General features: G+C 43.1%; 1 protein-coding gene across 1 annotated transcript in view; it reads right to left on the bottom strand.

Moving 5' to 3' along the window:
- The window catches only part of clstn1 (calsyntenin 1), a 324,752-nt gene that overhangs the window by 59,288 nt on the left and 248,613 nt on the right, over positions 1-16,851 (bottom strand). The gene's annotated exons all lie outside the window — the stretch shown is intronic.

Here is a 16,851-nt window from a genome sequence, read left to right as displayed (position 1 = left end):
AATGTAACCTGTGTAATATTTTAAATTGTATAAGACCATGCCTGGCGCATACTGAAGAAGAGTGCACCAATTTTTGAGATGTAGACCATTGCTCGTCAGTGATAGATATTCCTAAATCGTTTTCCCAAGCAGTTTTTAAATAATCCAAGGAGGCATTACTATCTAAACATGAGAGAGAATTATAAATAATAGAAACATCTCCTTTGACCAATGGGTCAGGTAGAAATATAGATTCCATTGATGAGTTGGTAGGTATGTTTGGAAATGAAGCAGTGTGCTGTGTTAAAAAATGTCGTATCTGTAGAAATCTAAAAAAATGTGATTGGGGTAAATTAAATTTGCGTCGTATTTGTTCAAAGGTCGGGAATAATCCATCAATATAAAGATCTTTGAAGGAGTGAATACCATTTCTATGCCACACTTTAAACAATGAGTCAGAAAGGGAAGGTGGAAAAGCATGGTTAGCGACCAGTGGTGCGCGCACAGAACCCGGGTGCCAACCGAAATGCCTTCGTATTGAGAGCCAGATTTTGAGAGAATGCGAGACTATGGAATTCTTTGGCAACTTAGTATATTTTGAGGCCACTGGGGAAAAGATTAATGCTGACAACGATGTTGGGGGGCAACATTGACCTTCAATAAATGCCCACGTAGGCAATTGATCTTGGAGCCAAAATGAGAGCGCACGTAAATTACACGCCCAGTAATAGAGTTTGAAGTTAGGTAATCCCATTCCGCCCTCTGATTTAGGCCTCTGCAAAAAATCCTTCCTTATTCGGGGGTGTTTCTTATCCCAAATGAACTTGGAGATAATTTTATCTAGATTCTTAAAAAAAGTGTTGTTAACAAAAATTGGAATACATTGGAATAGAAACAGATATTTAGGGAGGACATTCATTTTAATTATATTAATTCGGCCGGCAAGTGAGATAGGAAGGTTCGACCATTTTGCAAAATCTTGTTCAGTACGTTCAAAAAGTTTTGTATGGTTTTGCTTGAACAAGTCATTAAGCGCTTTGGTTACCGTGATTCCTAAATACCGAAAGCTGGTTGTAACATTAAATGGATGGGAGCCGAAAGTTTGATTGCCTTGTGTATTGATAGGAAATAAAACGCTTTTGGAAACGTTGACCTTATACCCTGAAACCCTGCCAAAACTTTCTAAGGTGGACATGATACTAGGAATAGATGTGGAAGGTTTGGATATGTATAATAATAAATCGTCAGCGTAAAGTGAAACTTTATGCTCTCTATCTCCTCTGAAGATACCAGTGTAGGTGTCTGAAGCACGCAACGCAATTGCAAGCGGCTCAATAGATAAGGCAAAGAGCAGTGGTGAGAGAGGGCAGCCTTGTCTGGTCGAGCGATTCAAAGGGAAGTTTTCAGACCTGTATCCGTTTGTATGTACAGAAGCTAACGGAGAAGCATAAAGTAGTTTAACCCAGGAAGTGAAGGTTGGACCAAACCCAAATTTCGACAGGGTCGAGAGGAGAAAATCCCACTCGACCCTATCAAAAGCCTTCTCCGCATCAAGAGACAACAGTATTTCCGTATCTTGGGGGGTTCTACTGGGAGAATATACAATGTCGAATAGGCGTCTAAGATTAAAAAATAGATGTCTATCTTTTATAAACCCTGTTTGATCAATATGTATCACAGTTGGGAGCACTTTTTCTAAGCGTGTAGCCAAAATTTTTGCTAAAATTTTAGCATCAACATTCAAAAGACTCAGGGGTCTGTATGAGCCTGGATTGAGCGGGTCTTTATCCTTTTTAAGTAGAACAGAAATGCTAGCTTGATAGAAAGTTGGTGGGAGGTGGCCGGCGTTGAGAGATTCACTAAACACTTGAAGTAAAAGGGGAGATATAAGTTCAGTAAATGACTTGTAAAATTCAGAGGTATAGCCATCGGGTCCTGGGGCTTTTGAGCACTGCATTTGAGAGATTGCCTGATGTATTTCATCTAAGGTAATAGCTCTTTCAAGTTGAACCTCATGTTCTTGACTAATGGAGGGTATATTTAAATTCTCTGAAAAAGTATCAATCAATTCAGAATCTCCCAGTGATTCCGAAGTATACAAATCTGAATAAAAGCGCTTAAATACATCATTAATGTCCTGCTGATTAATAGTAGTTTGGCCGGTGTTTGTATGGATCTCTGTAATTAATCTAGAAGCAGCTGATTCCCTAATTTGAAGTGCAAGTATTTTGCCCGCCTTATCCCCATGTTCATAAAACCTATGGCGTGAACGTGTGATCAAATTAGTAGTCTCATTTGTGGATAGGAGATTGAATTTGGCTTGAGTCGAAACCCTTTCTCTGTATAATTCAGGAGAAGGAGATTCTGCATACTGTAGGTCTACTTCAAGTAATTTATCAGTCAGAGCTTTGCCTTGTACATTACGTAGACGGGAGATCAAAGCTTGTCGTGAAATAATCTGCCCCCGTAGATACGCTTTAAGTGCTTCCCATAGTGTACTTCTTGATACATCGGGTGTGTCATTTGTGGAGAGATAGAACTGTATTTGGGATTTAATATCATCCACACATGCTTGTCTAGTTATTAGAGTGTTATCGAATCTCCAAGTCCTGGCCGTATGTCTGTTCTGAAATGCTAATTTGAGGACTAGGGGACTATGATCGGATATTACAATTGCTTCATACTCACAGTGTTTTACTGAGGGGAGAAGTTTTGAATCTATCAGGAAGTAATCCAATCTTGTGAAAGTGTGATGTACAGAAGAGAAAAACGAATATTTACGTTGGGCTGGATTTAAGAATCTCCATGGATCTGATAATTTAAATGTGTCCATGAATGTATTCACCATTTTAGCTGATTTAGTCAGAGTATAGGGTCTATGTGAAGATCTATCAAGCGTAGGATGAAGAATAAAATTCAGATCTCCACCTAAGATCAACTGGTGAGTGTCAAGGTCAGGCAAAGTAGCCAAAAAAGAAGATATAAATCGTTCATCGTCATGGTTAGGGGCGTAGACATTAGCCAGAACAATAGGACAATTATAAAGCTTTCCAGTAACTATAATATATCTACCGTGTAGGTCTTGGATAGTTTTATTTAGTATAAAAGGAATGTTCTTGTTTATAAGTATTGCCGTGCCCCTGGATTTGAAATTGAAATGGGAGTGAAATATTTGGCCTACCCAATTTCTTCGTAGGCGGTTATGATCCTGATTCCGTAAGTGAGTCTCCTGTAAAAAAGCAATATCTGTCCCCAACCTCTTTAAATGAGCCAATACATTGCCACGTTTCACCGCTCCATTCAGACCTCTACAGTTCCAAGTAGTGTATTGAACCAAGCTTTCCCCTCTTACAATATTAGAATTTGGAATAGAATTAGCCATTGTATAAACCAGGAATTGATAAAAAAAAAGGACTGAGTGCAAATGCTGACATCAATCTGAATTCGGAATAGGAGTGCAAGAGAACAAAAACAAAAACACAGGAACGCAAAAACACATTAACACAACAAACGGGAGAAATCCCAAAACCCTCCATGCCTGCCCTCAAATAGGAGGCACAGAAGAAAAAGCCTAAGCTAACCAGCTTTCTATGTCTAAGACACAAGCAGCTAAAGTGAAAATAGAGAAACAAAAAAAAACTACAATAGGGAGAACTTAGCTAACCGTCCCTTGTTATGTATAAAATAAAAATAAAAAGATACAATCTTATTCTGAACCAAAACAACCAGATGATCATTACACGCACAGCCACCCACCCGAACCCCGCATACTGTTATGGATAAGGCCCCCCAGAGAGAACAGCAGACAGGCAGGCCCACAGCGCGATGAGCCGCACCGCAGGCACGCCAATAAACCACGCCCAGGAGAGGCCTCCCCACCACAACCCATTGTAAAACATATGAGGTCGGTGTAAGTGGCCAAACATGTGTATCTACATAGTGTATAAACCATATATAAACAATCAGGTACAAATCTATGTATTAAATGTAAACCATGGATATACTCATATACATAAAGAGACACACATTCACTCACACATCCACACACACCCGTATAAACATATCCCTGTACTGACACACATGTATTAATATATAAATACAATGAAACGTTCAAATAAACAGAGGGGGATACAAACAAAGACAGACAATCTCACACATTCCACATTCAAGCAGACAGACACAAACTACAATCAGTGCAACTTAGTTCACATAAACCAAGGAAAAACAAACCAATTTGTATATATATATATATGCATGAACCCATACATTCGCAAGAAAATAAAAAAAATAAATGAAATCCCTCGCCCCTAATTATAAAGTAACATCTTTTCCCACTTTTGTTTGCTCAAAAGTATTTTTTGTAAATAAAATCATCTTTTAAAACCATAATGTTGACAATAAAACGGGTCTAAAGAGGAATTTAAAGAACTTAAGGCAACCTCCACATACACAAAACAGCAGCAGTGGAGGCGGATCTCACTCAAATAACTATGGTTACTCGTAACCCAACGTCTCTCCCTCCCTCCCTCACTACATTACAAGCGACGTCCTTTTTGTCCCTCGAGGCGCACCGTAGGTTTCTAGCGTCATAGTAATACACAAAATGGCGGCCCCCATGGAGGCTGCACGACAACAACAGCAATAGCAAGGATGCTACTGCAATAGCACTAAACACAATAACAAATGCATCGCAGGTCGCGAACGCAGTGCTACGGTCACAGTGGTATACAAAAATAAATGGCGGCCTCCATGGTGACTACATGACAACAATAGCATTATTAGCAAAACTGCTACGCTAGTAATGTAAACCATAACCCCGTCTTTTAGACTACCACAATAAAATAAATAAATACAACAATTAAATAATAGATCAACAAAGCATAAGTAGAATTATTACGGTGTTTCCATGCATTCCAAGCATTAAAGGGATATAGTTCGTCTTAGTAGTAGCTTTCGCCAGATCTTTTTCACACAAACATTACCTTTTTTAAAGTGAGCGTGGACTTGTCATCGTTGTATCCATGTAGTAATGATAGTGGTGGGTGCGCAGACAGAATAATGTCCACGGGGAGAAAGCAAGTCTGTGTGAGCGTTGATTAATGTTTGGGGTGTATGTCCCGGCCAGCTACTCTTCTACAGTTTCCTCCTCGGCTGTATCAGCTACAGCAGGTTCCTCCTCGGCTGCAACAGCCGCCGTTGCCGCGGGTGCTATTTTCTTTTTGTAGAATTCTTCGGCTGCTTCAGGAGAGTTGAGGGAGTACCGGATCCCGTCCAATGTTATTATGAATCTGGCCGGGTGATATAAACTGTAATCTAGGCCCGGGAGACGGCGTTTAGCATCGCGCAACTTGGTTTTAATCGGGCCATACGTTGCGCGAAGCTTTGCAATCGCTTGGGGCACGTCTGGATGAATGAACACTGGAGATCCGTTGTAGCTTAGGCTGCCTTGTTTTTTGGACAGTTCGAGGATCTTCTCCTTGTCAGAGAAATAGTGAAGACGTAGTATCATGATGCGAGGTCTATCCTTCTTATCATTTGACTTTGCCCCTAGTCTGTGACAGCGGTCAACAACGATGGGGGTATGGAAGTTATCAACACCGAGCACCGTAGGGAAGAAGGTGGCTGCGAACCCAACCGGGTCACCGGCTTCAGCAAATTCAGCGATTCCGAATAATTTTAGGTTCTGTCTACGGCTTCTGCATTCTAAGTCCAAACATTTCTCCTGTAAGACTTTGTTCTCCTTTGCCATCGAGCCCAGTGATTGTTCCAGTACAGCAACACGGTCCATAGTATCACTCAGAGATCTCCCCATGTCTGACTGCTCCGAAGCTAACTCGGTGTTTTTGGAAGACAGCGAGGTGAGGTCGTTAGCTAGCTCCGAGCGAATGGAGGAAAATTCAGCTTTTGTCTCTGCACGGAGTGCTGTGATATCTTTTTTGATTTCTTGACGTATGGTTGCTATTTCAATTTTTATCTCACAGAGCACTGCCTCCCGAGACGACTGCAGCTCCGCTCTCAGTATAGCGAGGGAGAGAGGTTGTTTGTCGGGGTCCATTGCGTCGGGAGGGTTCTCCCTCATTACTCTTGGAGAAGGCTCATACGGCATGTGGGTGATATTAAAGTGGAGGAGGCGACACTGGTATGTGAAATTAAATTATTAATGTGAAATTATATAACGACATAATAATGAGCTGCAGGGCAATTATCTCATCAAAGCATTTGAACCCTAGTATCCCTGTTCTGGGGCGATCTAACAGATCTACCACACGTAACATGTTGCAATACGTGTTGTGAGCTTGTAGATCAGCTATTTTCAGTCATCTGAAGCCTGTCCTGGACGGGGTATCCGGACGTAAAAAAACGAATCCTTTATTATAAAGCCCTGGGGGACCCCGGTCAACTGAGTATTTAACTTCAATCTAAGTTAAATCCATTTATTTGAAAGATATAAATCAGGTTCTCCATGTGTTTTTCCAAGTGCTCCAAGAACCAAACTCCCATTTTCACTAAGTGTTAATCCGGTTCCGACCTCCGGGAGCAACATTTTGTTTAATGATGATGATGGTTATTTCACTTCTTCCTCTTTGAAATTGGGGACTGATTCCTTCCTCTGATATAAAGTGGGTGGCTCGAGTAAGCTGAACCCGTGGCCTCTGGTAAGCAGACAAGCAAGAAAGCGTAGATCACACGCACGCACGCACGCACGCACGCACGCACGCACGCACAGGAGTCTGGCATATAATGGTCTTTGCAGCCATGTAGCTGGGTTGTGACTCAGGTTTCTTCAAGGGTAGGGTAGTTTCTGTGGCGCTCCCTAGCTGATGGTGATTATGTAGGCAGGCAGTTATTAAGTGCGATCCGTCACCAGATATTAACTGGGCAGGTCAGCGAACAGACATGGGGAAGCCTGGAGTGCATCAGCTCGAGTGATTGACAAACACTTAACGCTGCAACAGGACACGACTTTGCACTGTGATGATGAATCATGACAAATGATGCTTTACAGCTGGCCTCACGCACTTTCATCAGCCATCTCTTATTGAAAATGACAGGGCGTGGCTTTATGAAGGGAACCATCAGGAGGTAGGTTTTGTTTGAATAAATCCCATGGTTCATTAGTGCTGAGGTAACCCTTGACCTCACGTGATGAGGGAAGAGTTTGACTGGTGCATGCTAATTGTGGATTATGGTGTGCTTGTTTGTGAAAGGGTTTAACATTCCACTATATGCTCTTCCTCTCCATGACTAGCATCCATATCTCTGTGCGTGCGTCCGTCCGTGCGTGCGTGTGAGTGTCTCTCTCTCTCTCTCTCTCTCTCTCCATGTGACCTTTTAATTATTGATTTTGAACCAGCTATAGCTCATTCCTTTCCGCCTCTCTGCCTCCATCCCATTGCAGCTCTCCTTCATTTTTTCTTTCAGCATACACTAGACAACCACACGTGCAGTGTGTTCACACGCACGCCCGCCCGCCCGCCCGCACGCACGCACGCACGCACGCACGCACGCACGCACACACACACACACACACACACACACACACACACACACACACACACACACACACACACACACACACACACACACACACACACACACACACACACACACACACACACACACACACACCTTATTATCCTATCTCTGCCTCCCTATCTCCCTGACTGTAGACTGCATATTAAAACCTCAGCCTATAGCATTAGCCGCTTGCTGCAGTGTCAGCAGGGGGTTCGGGGGAAAGGTAATTCATACCAGACTGTCAGCCGGCGCTGGAGGTGAGTGAATGCTCTTCTTCCCCCAAGGAGAGACACGGAGAAACGAGCCCAGCAGAGGAGCTCACGGACATCAATAATCTAACACCTCACCGCCTGTGATAATGACAACCTCACACACTCATTAAATATACCATGACTACTGGCAAACGCTCTCTGCCCAGTTGTATTTGTGCAGCCATAGCTTTTGAAACAAAATCTGAGTCTGAGATGGGGGTGGATCTCGGGATACAGCATCCAGCACTGCTTCTCAACATCGGGTCTGGGTACCACCAGGGGTACCCATGGGTCCGACTGTAACTCTGAGTATAAAAATGTAGCTTCTCTCCCTCCAGGAATTGTACAAGAAGCGGTGTGCAGTCAAAGCTCAGTGTATCATCAAGGACACTCACTACTCCAGACATAATAATATGTTCATTGTGTCGCTGCTATGACTGCGGCCGGCCAAGCTCTACCGCAGTATCAGGATCCAGACCACCAGCTTTCAAAACGGTTTCCACCCGGCTACCATTACAAGGCCTGAATGACCACCGTCTTTCGCCAGGCTGGCCTGCCGCCACACTGGAATACCGTAGTTTCCTTTGTCTATGTTTCCTTGTTAGATTACCTGCCTTCCTAATGTGGATTTACTGTACCTTCCTTATGCACATTACTCCCTTTATGTGGACTATACTTCCCTTATATCTCATCTGCACATGAGACTACAGTATGTAACGTGTTTGTTACTGTTCTAGTGCCACACTTTATGTACTGCACCTGCTGCTATTTTTAACCTCACCTTATAGCTGCACCTTATGTACACTCATGCATCTGATGCTATTTCTTCTAACCTATGTTATACAGTACATAATGTATTAGATTTTGAACTAAACTGTTTCTATCAAGTGCTTTTCTCCTTGCTTTTCCTTCTTATCTTCCTCTATCTCTATCCTTCCTCCATTTCTGGAAGACTATGATGAAGATTGCACCAAAAGAAAAGAAAAAGACAATATTCTGGAACCAAATGGACCCTTGTGGGTCTTTTACACTCTGGAGCTAATAAACAATGATGACACAGTGTATCAAATGGCAGTCCGACCGTGGCCTACTGCATATCAAACTGCGGGCCCTTGAGATGAAACAGGTTGAGAATCACTGCCACCCACAGCTGCGGGGAGAACCAATAACATGATTTGGACGCGGCCACAGCCGCCACATATCATTTCACTGACGAGATAATGTGCCACATTGCACAATGAGATGCAATTCTTGCCCGTGGAATGGGAGTGAGGGAGGCTGTGTCAGTGTCACATGCCCACAGGAGGCTAGGAGGGTGAGTTTGAGCGTGTTTTCCTTGGAGCAACCAGCCCAGTCCTTAGAGACTGTAGTGTAGACCTACTGTAAATAGGCTGCTTGTTCAGGGGCCGTCATAACTCTCCCTGGGTTGCTGTCAGGAGTGCAGTGTGCACGCGCGTGCGGCTGTGCGCACACACACATGCACAGGCACACGCAAGCACACACACACACACACACACACACACACACACACACACACACACACACACACACACACATACGCACGCACACACACACACGTGTGTGTGCACACGAACACAATTACACAGGTGTAAACGTATGTACATGCACAACACGAACGCACGCACGCACGCTCGCTCACTCAACAACATGCCAACAAGACCACTGCTAGTATAGTTGAAAATAGGTATTTACACACGGCCACCTAAAAAAAACTCTCCCAGCTCCATTCCTCTTCCATATTGCTTTGCCTCCGAGATAATTCTGTCTGGGGGTATTTTAGGAATCCAACTCAGGATAAGATAATCCTGGAACAGCTGCTCTCTAATTTTAAGTGCAGGGCCTTAGGATATGAGTGTCGTTTAGGGGAACGCAAGACCGCAGGGGATGTTCAGTCAGAAAAAAAAACAAGTTATTATATATCAGCTTGCATTCCCTTCTCTTGCATATTGTACTTTAGTGGGGCTTTCTGTAGTCGCGTTTGCAGTGTCTAGTAATGGTGCGTTAGGGGAGAGGAGAGCGAGCTTATAGTGTCCGATTGGCCGTGGGGCTTAGTGCCCCATTGGCCGTATAGGTATAGGGCTAGTCTCCCATTGGCTTAGAGGCCAGCCAATCATGAAAATCTCACCACTAGACGTGACTAGACTAGAAAGTCTGATCATTGATCAGCTCTGCAAGCTGATACATTTTTTTTAAATAACTCACCGGCACTGCATGAAGTTGTGTGATACAATGTGGGGTGGAATGTCACTTCATTGGCTTCTGACATCATGTTCCCACGAGGGGCCACTGGGTCAGGAATAGATCCGCAGGGGGGGGGGGGGGGGGGGGGGGAGGAGGAGAGGGAACAGGCAGCCAACTCATGATTCATACTGACAACTTCATCCTCTGTTGCCATGGATACGGGACCTGCAGACAGATAAAGGGACACATGGCGACACCTTGGAAACGCTTCCCGCATGTCGTGAGAACGGGGGGGGGGGGGGGGGGGGGTGCTGCTGCATGGGTGTGTGACTGCGTGTTTGCATTTAGTCTGTTTTTGAATCTGTTTGTGTCTGTCTATTGTTCTTTATACAGGCACCTGACTTTGTGTACTATATGTCTAAATGGTGAATTGAATTGTATAGCACCTTTATCCAAAGCACTTTACAATGCACATTACATTCACACACATTCACACAGCAGACGGCAGAGGAAACCAAGCAAGGCACCAAAGTGCTCATCGGGAGCAGTTAGGGGTTCAGTGTCTTCCTCAAGAACACATTCGACATGACCTCAGGAGGGCCCGGGGATCGAACTGGGAATGGTCTGATTCCCAAGTGGCCACTCTCACCATCTTGTGAGCCACTGCCCCATGCAGACTCAGGGGGCATATCTTACAGTATTTCACACAAGCACGAACATGTCCTGTGGGCCATATAATTGGTCAATTTGCTTTATAATCCTTTTAATGTTTGTATTTATTTTTTTTGCATAGCAGAAAACTGGCTCCAGGAGTCATTAACATCTGCTAATAACAGGTGGTGCTGGCTAGCACTGCTCCCATGTCATGTCAATGACGCTGCTGTTACATAAGATCTAGCTGGTTGCTTCCTGTGCATCGCCAGTCTATGGGCATGGCCATGGTTATAGTGGCCAAGAGATATTGGCAAGCAAAACCCGTCGTAGGAGTAGTTTAACAGTATCCCATCCCACCCACACACAAACAATTGATCATCATTTCTAACGCCATCACATCCTCATGGCTCTGCTGCCTAGAACTGGCATCTACAACTGGAGCAGGAGTTCATTCCATTCCAGGCAGTCAATCAATGACTTCAATCATATTCACAAGCTCCATTGTGGCCATTTCCAATCCAGTAATTACTCTTGTCTCCTCATCCGAGAACAGACAGATTCGACTCCCAGCCAAGCTGGATCAGTAATATTTCCTCTGGCTCAGCAGCAGCTGACCGGCCGGCGCACTGTGCCAGCCAGGAGACTACAATGTCAGAGCGGACGTCAGGTTCCTATAGGCTAATGGTGGATGGGAGTGGTGATTTGACGGATGTCCACTTTGCCACGTTCTGCTGACAAAATGCTGAGTCATTCTACGCATTCCCAGCATTCAGTGGGATACTGTTGTGTTTGCTTCACTCCAATTATTTGTCTTGGGTCAAAGTACACCAATATCGAAACCGTAGGCGCGTCAGAATAACTCACTCTGGCATAACAGGCTGACTTTGTAAAGCTTTTTGGTAAATGTGTTGGAATGCAGGTCCTTGGCTTGGACTTGGTACATTGATATGTCTAGGATGAATAGGATGTAAAAGCAAGCAGCACTAGCTTACTTGCTTTTTAGAAATAAGATATTGTACTTTTTTCTTTTTGCAAAATTCTTAATAAATCTATATGAAAAGATCTGGTGTCTGTGACTGCTCCTTAGCCCTCCGCCGGAAATCTCACCGCACCTTGCAGTTGCTAACCAATCAGGACAGCTCTGCAAGGAGAGAGAGAGAGAGAGAGAGAGAGAGAGAGAGAGAGAGAGAGAGAGAGAGAGAGAAAGAAAGAAAAAAAGAGATTGGTTTGTTGTCTCCCTTGACAACAAACCAACACAGTTGTGCTTGTTGAGTACCATGGCCCACTCTGACATTGATTTCTCTAAAGCCATTAAGCCTATTCTTTCCAGTGAAAGCATGTGGATGTATTTAATGTATAGTAGTAGCTACATATACAAACTGTGTGAGTTCTGGAAATGTAAGAATAATGGGGCCAAAAATCTTTCCATAGGGCCAGTGTGTGTGGGTGTACAGTATGTGTATCGGGGCAAGTGCCAAATGGATTATCATAATTCCCAAAACTATAAATCACATAACATACACATGTATGTGTCTTAATGTAGTGCAAACATTGTGGTGATAAGTATAACAACAAACAATTGTCTGCCTGTACTGGTTCATTGAGGTGACTGATTGCTGTAAAGAACCATGTTTCCCTCTATAGTTTTGCCTCTATATAGTCGACTCTCACCCAGGAAGAAGAAAGGAGAGCATAACAAACGTTGAGCGCAGGAGCTTGAGTCCCTTTCATTATTCAATGCTAGCAAGTGCAAGCTTCACCTCTAGTCTTTCCAATCTCCTCTGGGAAGAATCCTTATCACTTCAAGGTTCTCCGTTTTGAAGTTCTCTGAGGACTGAAATTCCTCGTGAGTGGCATTAAGATGAGAGAGAGAGAGTTCAGGGGACTTGATCAGATAGCTTTTGACCCCCATTTTATCGGACGCTGATAAAATGCTCCGGATAAAAAAGGTTTTCTCTGGGTCCTACTGAAGAGGCAGGCCAAATCTTTATCAAGATTGCACATATGAAACACACACAACCCGACAAGGGTGTTGGATTCCTGTCGCAAATTCCTGCGAAGCTTCTGTGTTTAATGCTGTCAGCTGCACCACTGTATTGTTGTTGTTGTTGGAGCTTCTCTAAACACTGGAGTGCTCTGTATCCCGCAGCAACAGCACTCGTCACTCATGCACAGATCACTCTGTGTGATATGTCTGAAGTTCTGGCATGATCACATTGTAAGAAGAATCTTTTTGTTTTTGTTAGGACAGCCTGTGTGACAAGTCAGCCTTAAAAAAGCTCATCTTGCGAGGTTCAAGGCTAGTCACATAAATAGCACGTAAATAGCAATGTATTTATAAAGTCACATGTGGTGTATATTTGTACACACTGCAGGCAGGCCATTGACATTTTGCCAGGTCCTATGAGGTCTAAATAGTTCCGTTTATGGAAAGCACAAGGGGCACTGATGGACAGATGTTGACAGATTGGCGCCTGTCATTAATATAATATGATATATATCCATGTGAAGTCAGAATTGGATTTCACTATCAATGTCACTGAAAATGAACCTGCCATTGCCATATAGACAACTGAGACACGGGGCGGAAGTGGCTCACCAGGTAGAGCGGCTGTGTTGGAATCCGAATGTTCCAGGTTCGATTCCCGGCTCCTCCTGGCAAAAGTGTCGAAGTGTCAAGACACGGAACCCCTAACTGCTCCTAATGAGCAGGTTGGCCCTTGGCCCCCAGGCCGGCATTTGCCCATGTATGGTGTAGGAAACTACTGTATAAGGTACCAACCTTATACAGTATGCATAGTTTCCCAGGCCGTACCTTATACAATATGCATAGTTTCCTACGCCATACATGGGCAAATGCCGGCCTGGGGGCCACATGCGGCCCCCACCTTCAGCCTGCAGGTTAATATTATTTGGAATACTGATATATATATACATATGTGGATGTACTCAAGAAAGACGCAGGAGCGCAGGTACCAACGAACTGGCCAGATGTATGAAGAACCGGGATGACTGGATGCGACGATAGAGGGCTCGTCTGAGGACGACCTAGAGAGATATATTATTGATTTTAGCTATTACAATTCCAAACATGCAAACATGGCCCACTTTAATTAGTTCTATATTCGTCTATATTAATGACTAGTATTAAAAATGTATTGTCTTTTTTTATGTCAAATATATTTGTTTTTAGTCCATAAAGTTAACATAAGTCTAAACACATTTGAAATTAAATAAAAATGTTACTTTTCAGGATTCCAATGAAAAATGAGCAAAAGGTTATTCAGGATTGCAATTAAAAAATGACAACAAATTGCAGGTCTACAACAGCTTGTAGATCGGCAATATTTGCTATACTTTTGTGTGACATAGAATGACAAAGTACGGCATTCATCCACGAGAAGATTTTAAATACGGAGATATGGTTTCTGCCCGATAGTATATGCAACGTTACGTGGCCATCTGGAGTGAGTGTGGAAACATTGACTTGATCAACTCCTCTTCACAATGAAAGGCCTCTATGAGAATACCAGAGATGACATCTCCATATAACGTGTCCCACTCAAAACTGCATCAAAGCATCAGAAGACGGGCGACTTGAAGATGATGGCCGTAATTCAAATAGTCGAAGACACAAGTTCAAATTCTGGAGGTGGACAGGTATGTCAGTCCACAGTATTATAGCGGAAATAGGCTTCTGTTAAAGAATCTAGAGCAGCAGTCTAGATTTAATACACTGTCAGAGGACCAGCATGGTTTAATACTCACACCCTAACACTCTGAGGGCAGTATTATGCATGTCTTAAGTACCAGGTCTTATGACTTAACTTAAGACCTGGAGGCGTGGTCAATGCTGTTTGGCCACTCAGAATAGCCAAATGGCATTGATCACGCCTCCAGGTCTTAAGTTAAGTAATAAGACCTGGTACTTAAGACACGCATAATACTGCCCTGAGTGTTCATTTAACTGAATGGAGGCTTTGGGTCCATTTGACTGTATTTATACACTCCATTTTGTACACTTGTACAAAATGGAGTGTATAAATACAGTCAAATGTTCGAAACCACAAAATTATATGACAAAGGCATTGCCGAACAGCTGAACCAACATTGACCCAGTTTTTTCTCATATTTTTGCTGTTTGGAAAATAGGCATGTAACGATTCAGTCAACTCACAATATGATTCGAATCACGATAGCTTCACGATATGATCTTTTCACGCACGCACGCACGCACGCACGCACGCACGCACGCACGCACAGTCACACAGTCACACACACACACACAGTCACAAGTCACGGATGTAATGAGGCGTGGCTTCCATGTTATCAATATCATGTATTTGATGTTGTTCTTGCTTACTGTAAATCGCTCTGGATTAAGATTAAATTGTAATTCATGTTGCAAGTCTATGATCTATGACAACAGTATATGACTTTAGACACCTCCATATATGGGCAACGTTTCAGCACATTCGGACCTCTCCACTGACACATTACGAAGGCGGAAGCCAACATTTTATTTAAATGTATAATTATGGCACATTGAAATAAAGGCCTTTTATAACTTTCAAACCTACACTGAGTTCCTGTACCTGGATTTGTTTATGCCTTTTTTTTTGCATCATACCTTTTCCTTCATTCTTTCTTGGATATTAAATGGAATAATATGAGCACCGGTGGTTTTAGAGATACCAGTAGCACTCCTGTGGTTTTAGAGATACCAGTAGCACTCCTGTGGTTTTAGAGATACCAGTAGCACTCCTGTGGTTTTAGAGATACCAGTAGCACTCCTGTGGTTTTAGAGATACCAGTAGCACTCCTGTGGTTTTAGAGATACCAGTAGCACTCCTGTGGTTTTAGAGATACCAGTAGCACTCCTGTGGTTTTAGAGATACCAGTAGCACTCCTGTGGTTTTAGAGATACCAGTAGCACTCCTGTGGTTTTAGAGATACCAGTAGCACTCCTGTGGTTTTAGAGATACCAGTAGCACTCCTGTGGTTTTAGAGATACCAGTAGCACTCCTGTGGTTTTAGAGATACCAGTAGCACTCCTGTGGTTTTAGAGATACCAGTAGCACTCCTGTCCGAATGCCACTGACTTCCAATATAAAATTAGTTTAAAAAAGTTACATTCTGTGACCTACTTACTGGCAGTGTGCAAAAGAAATATGGCGCTGATTGGTTCAGTGGTTTGTAAGGTTACACACAGTTGTATGTATTATTATTATGCATAAGCAAGCAAGTGAACCACAACCTTTGTGGACAGCCTTCAGTGTGCCAGCCTCTGTGACAGACTCCACCCCGTGGAACTCTCTCCCAATGGAGATTCTCCATGCTCCAACACTGGACTCATTTAATTAAGCCGTTGAAAAGACACCTATACTCTCAGGCATATTGCATATTTGTTTGTTTGTTTGTTTGTTTGTTGATTGGTTGTTCATTGTTCTCGATGTAAAGCGTCCTTGGGTTCATGAAAGGTGCTATATAAATTCAAGCTATTATTTGTATTGCCGGTATATATATCATAAAAAAAAGAAAAAAATAAGTCTCCCTTGGGATATTTACTATTTTAAACCACTCTAGATCTACACCAATGTCAGTTGGCTAAAGAATAGCCGATCTACAAGCTCATAATGTGTCGTGGCGTGAGCTTGTAAATGTGCTATTTCCACCGCTTATTATATTACTTATTATGCTATGCCCAGTTCATGTCATTTTAAGTACAAATCAGAACCCATGAAATGGGTTTCAAAATGTACGGCATCAATGGTATTTACAGATTAGAGATGGAAATAGTGCATTGAATTATAAATAATAAAAGGGAGACAAATTCTCTAAGCGAAAATGGTCTCATCTATTAGTCATGAGGTTTGGGGTGTATCTGCAGAGCGTTATGCTGGGCCATGAATAATCATACTGCATTAACACCAGCATGCATCCATCTTCAGTGCCAGCCTGCCTTTCTCTGCGTTATGTCATGCTGAATGAAGCCCTCATGCTGTGTTTGGTTAATATTGTTGAGTCATAGTGTGGGAGGGGGAGACTCCCCTCACCTCTGCTTATAAACGCTTTGAGCTCCCGCTTGCTTTGAAGATGAAAGGCTCAGGAGCTCGCTGTTCATAATTTCACCTGCAAAGTTACGTTCTTCCTCTCAGGTTCGTGGGGTGGAGTTATTTCAGCCCCCTGTTTCCGAAGAAACAAGCAGCCTAAACAGTTACATAGTCTCCGTGTGATCAGAATCTAG

The sequence above is a fragment of the Electrona antarctica genome, assembly GCF_951216825.1.
Source record: "Electrona antarctica genome assembly, chromosome: 2".
Classification (NCBI taxonomy): Eukaryota; Metazoa; Chordata; class Actinopteri; order Myctophiformes; family Myctophidae; genus Electrona; species Electrona antarctica.
The sequence above is the reverse complement of the archived record's forward strand: the minus strand, read 5'-3'. Positions and strand labels throughout refer to the sequence as shown.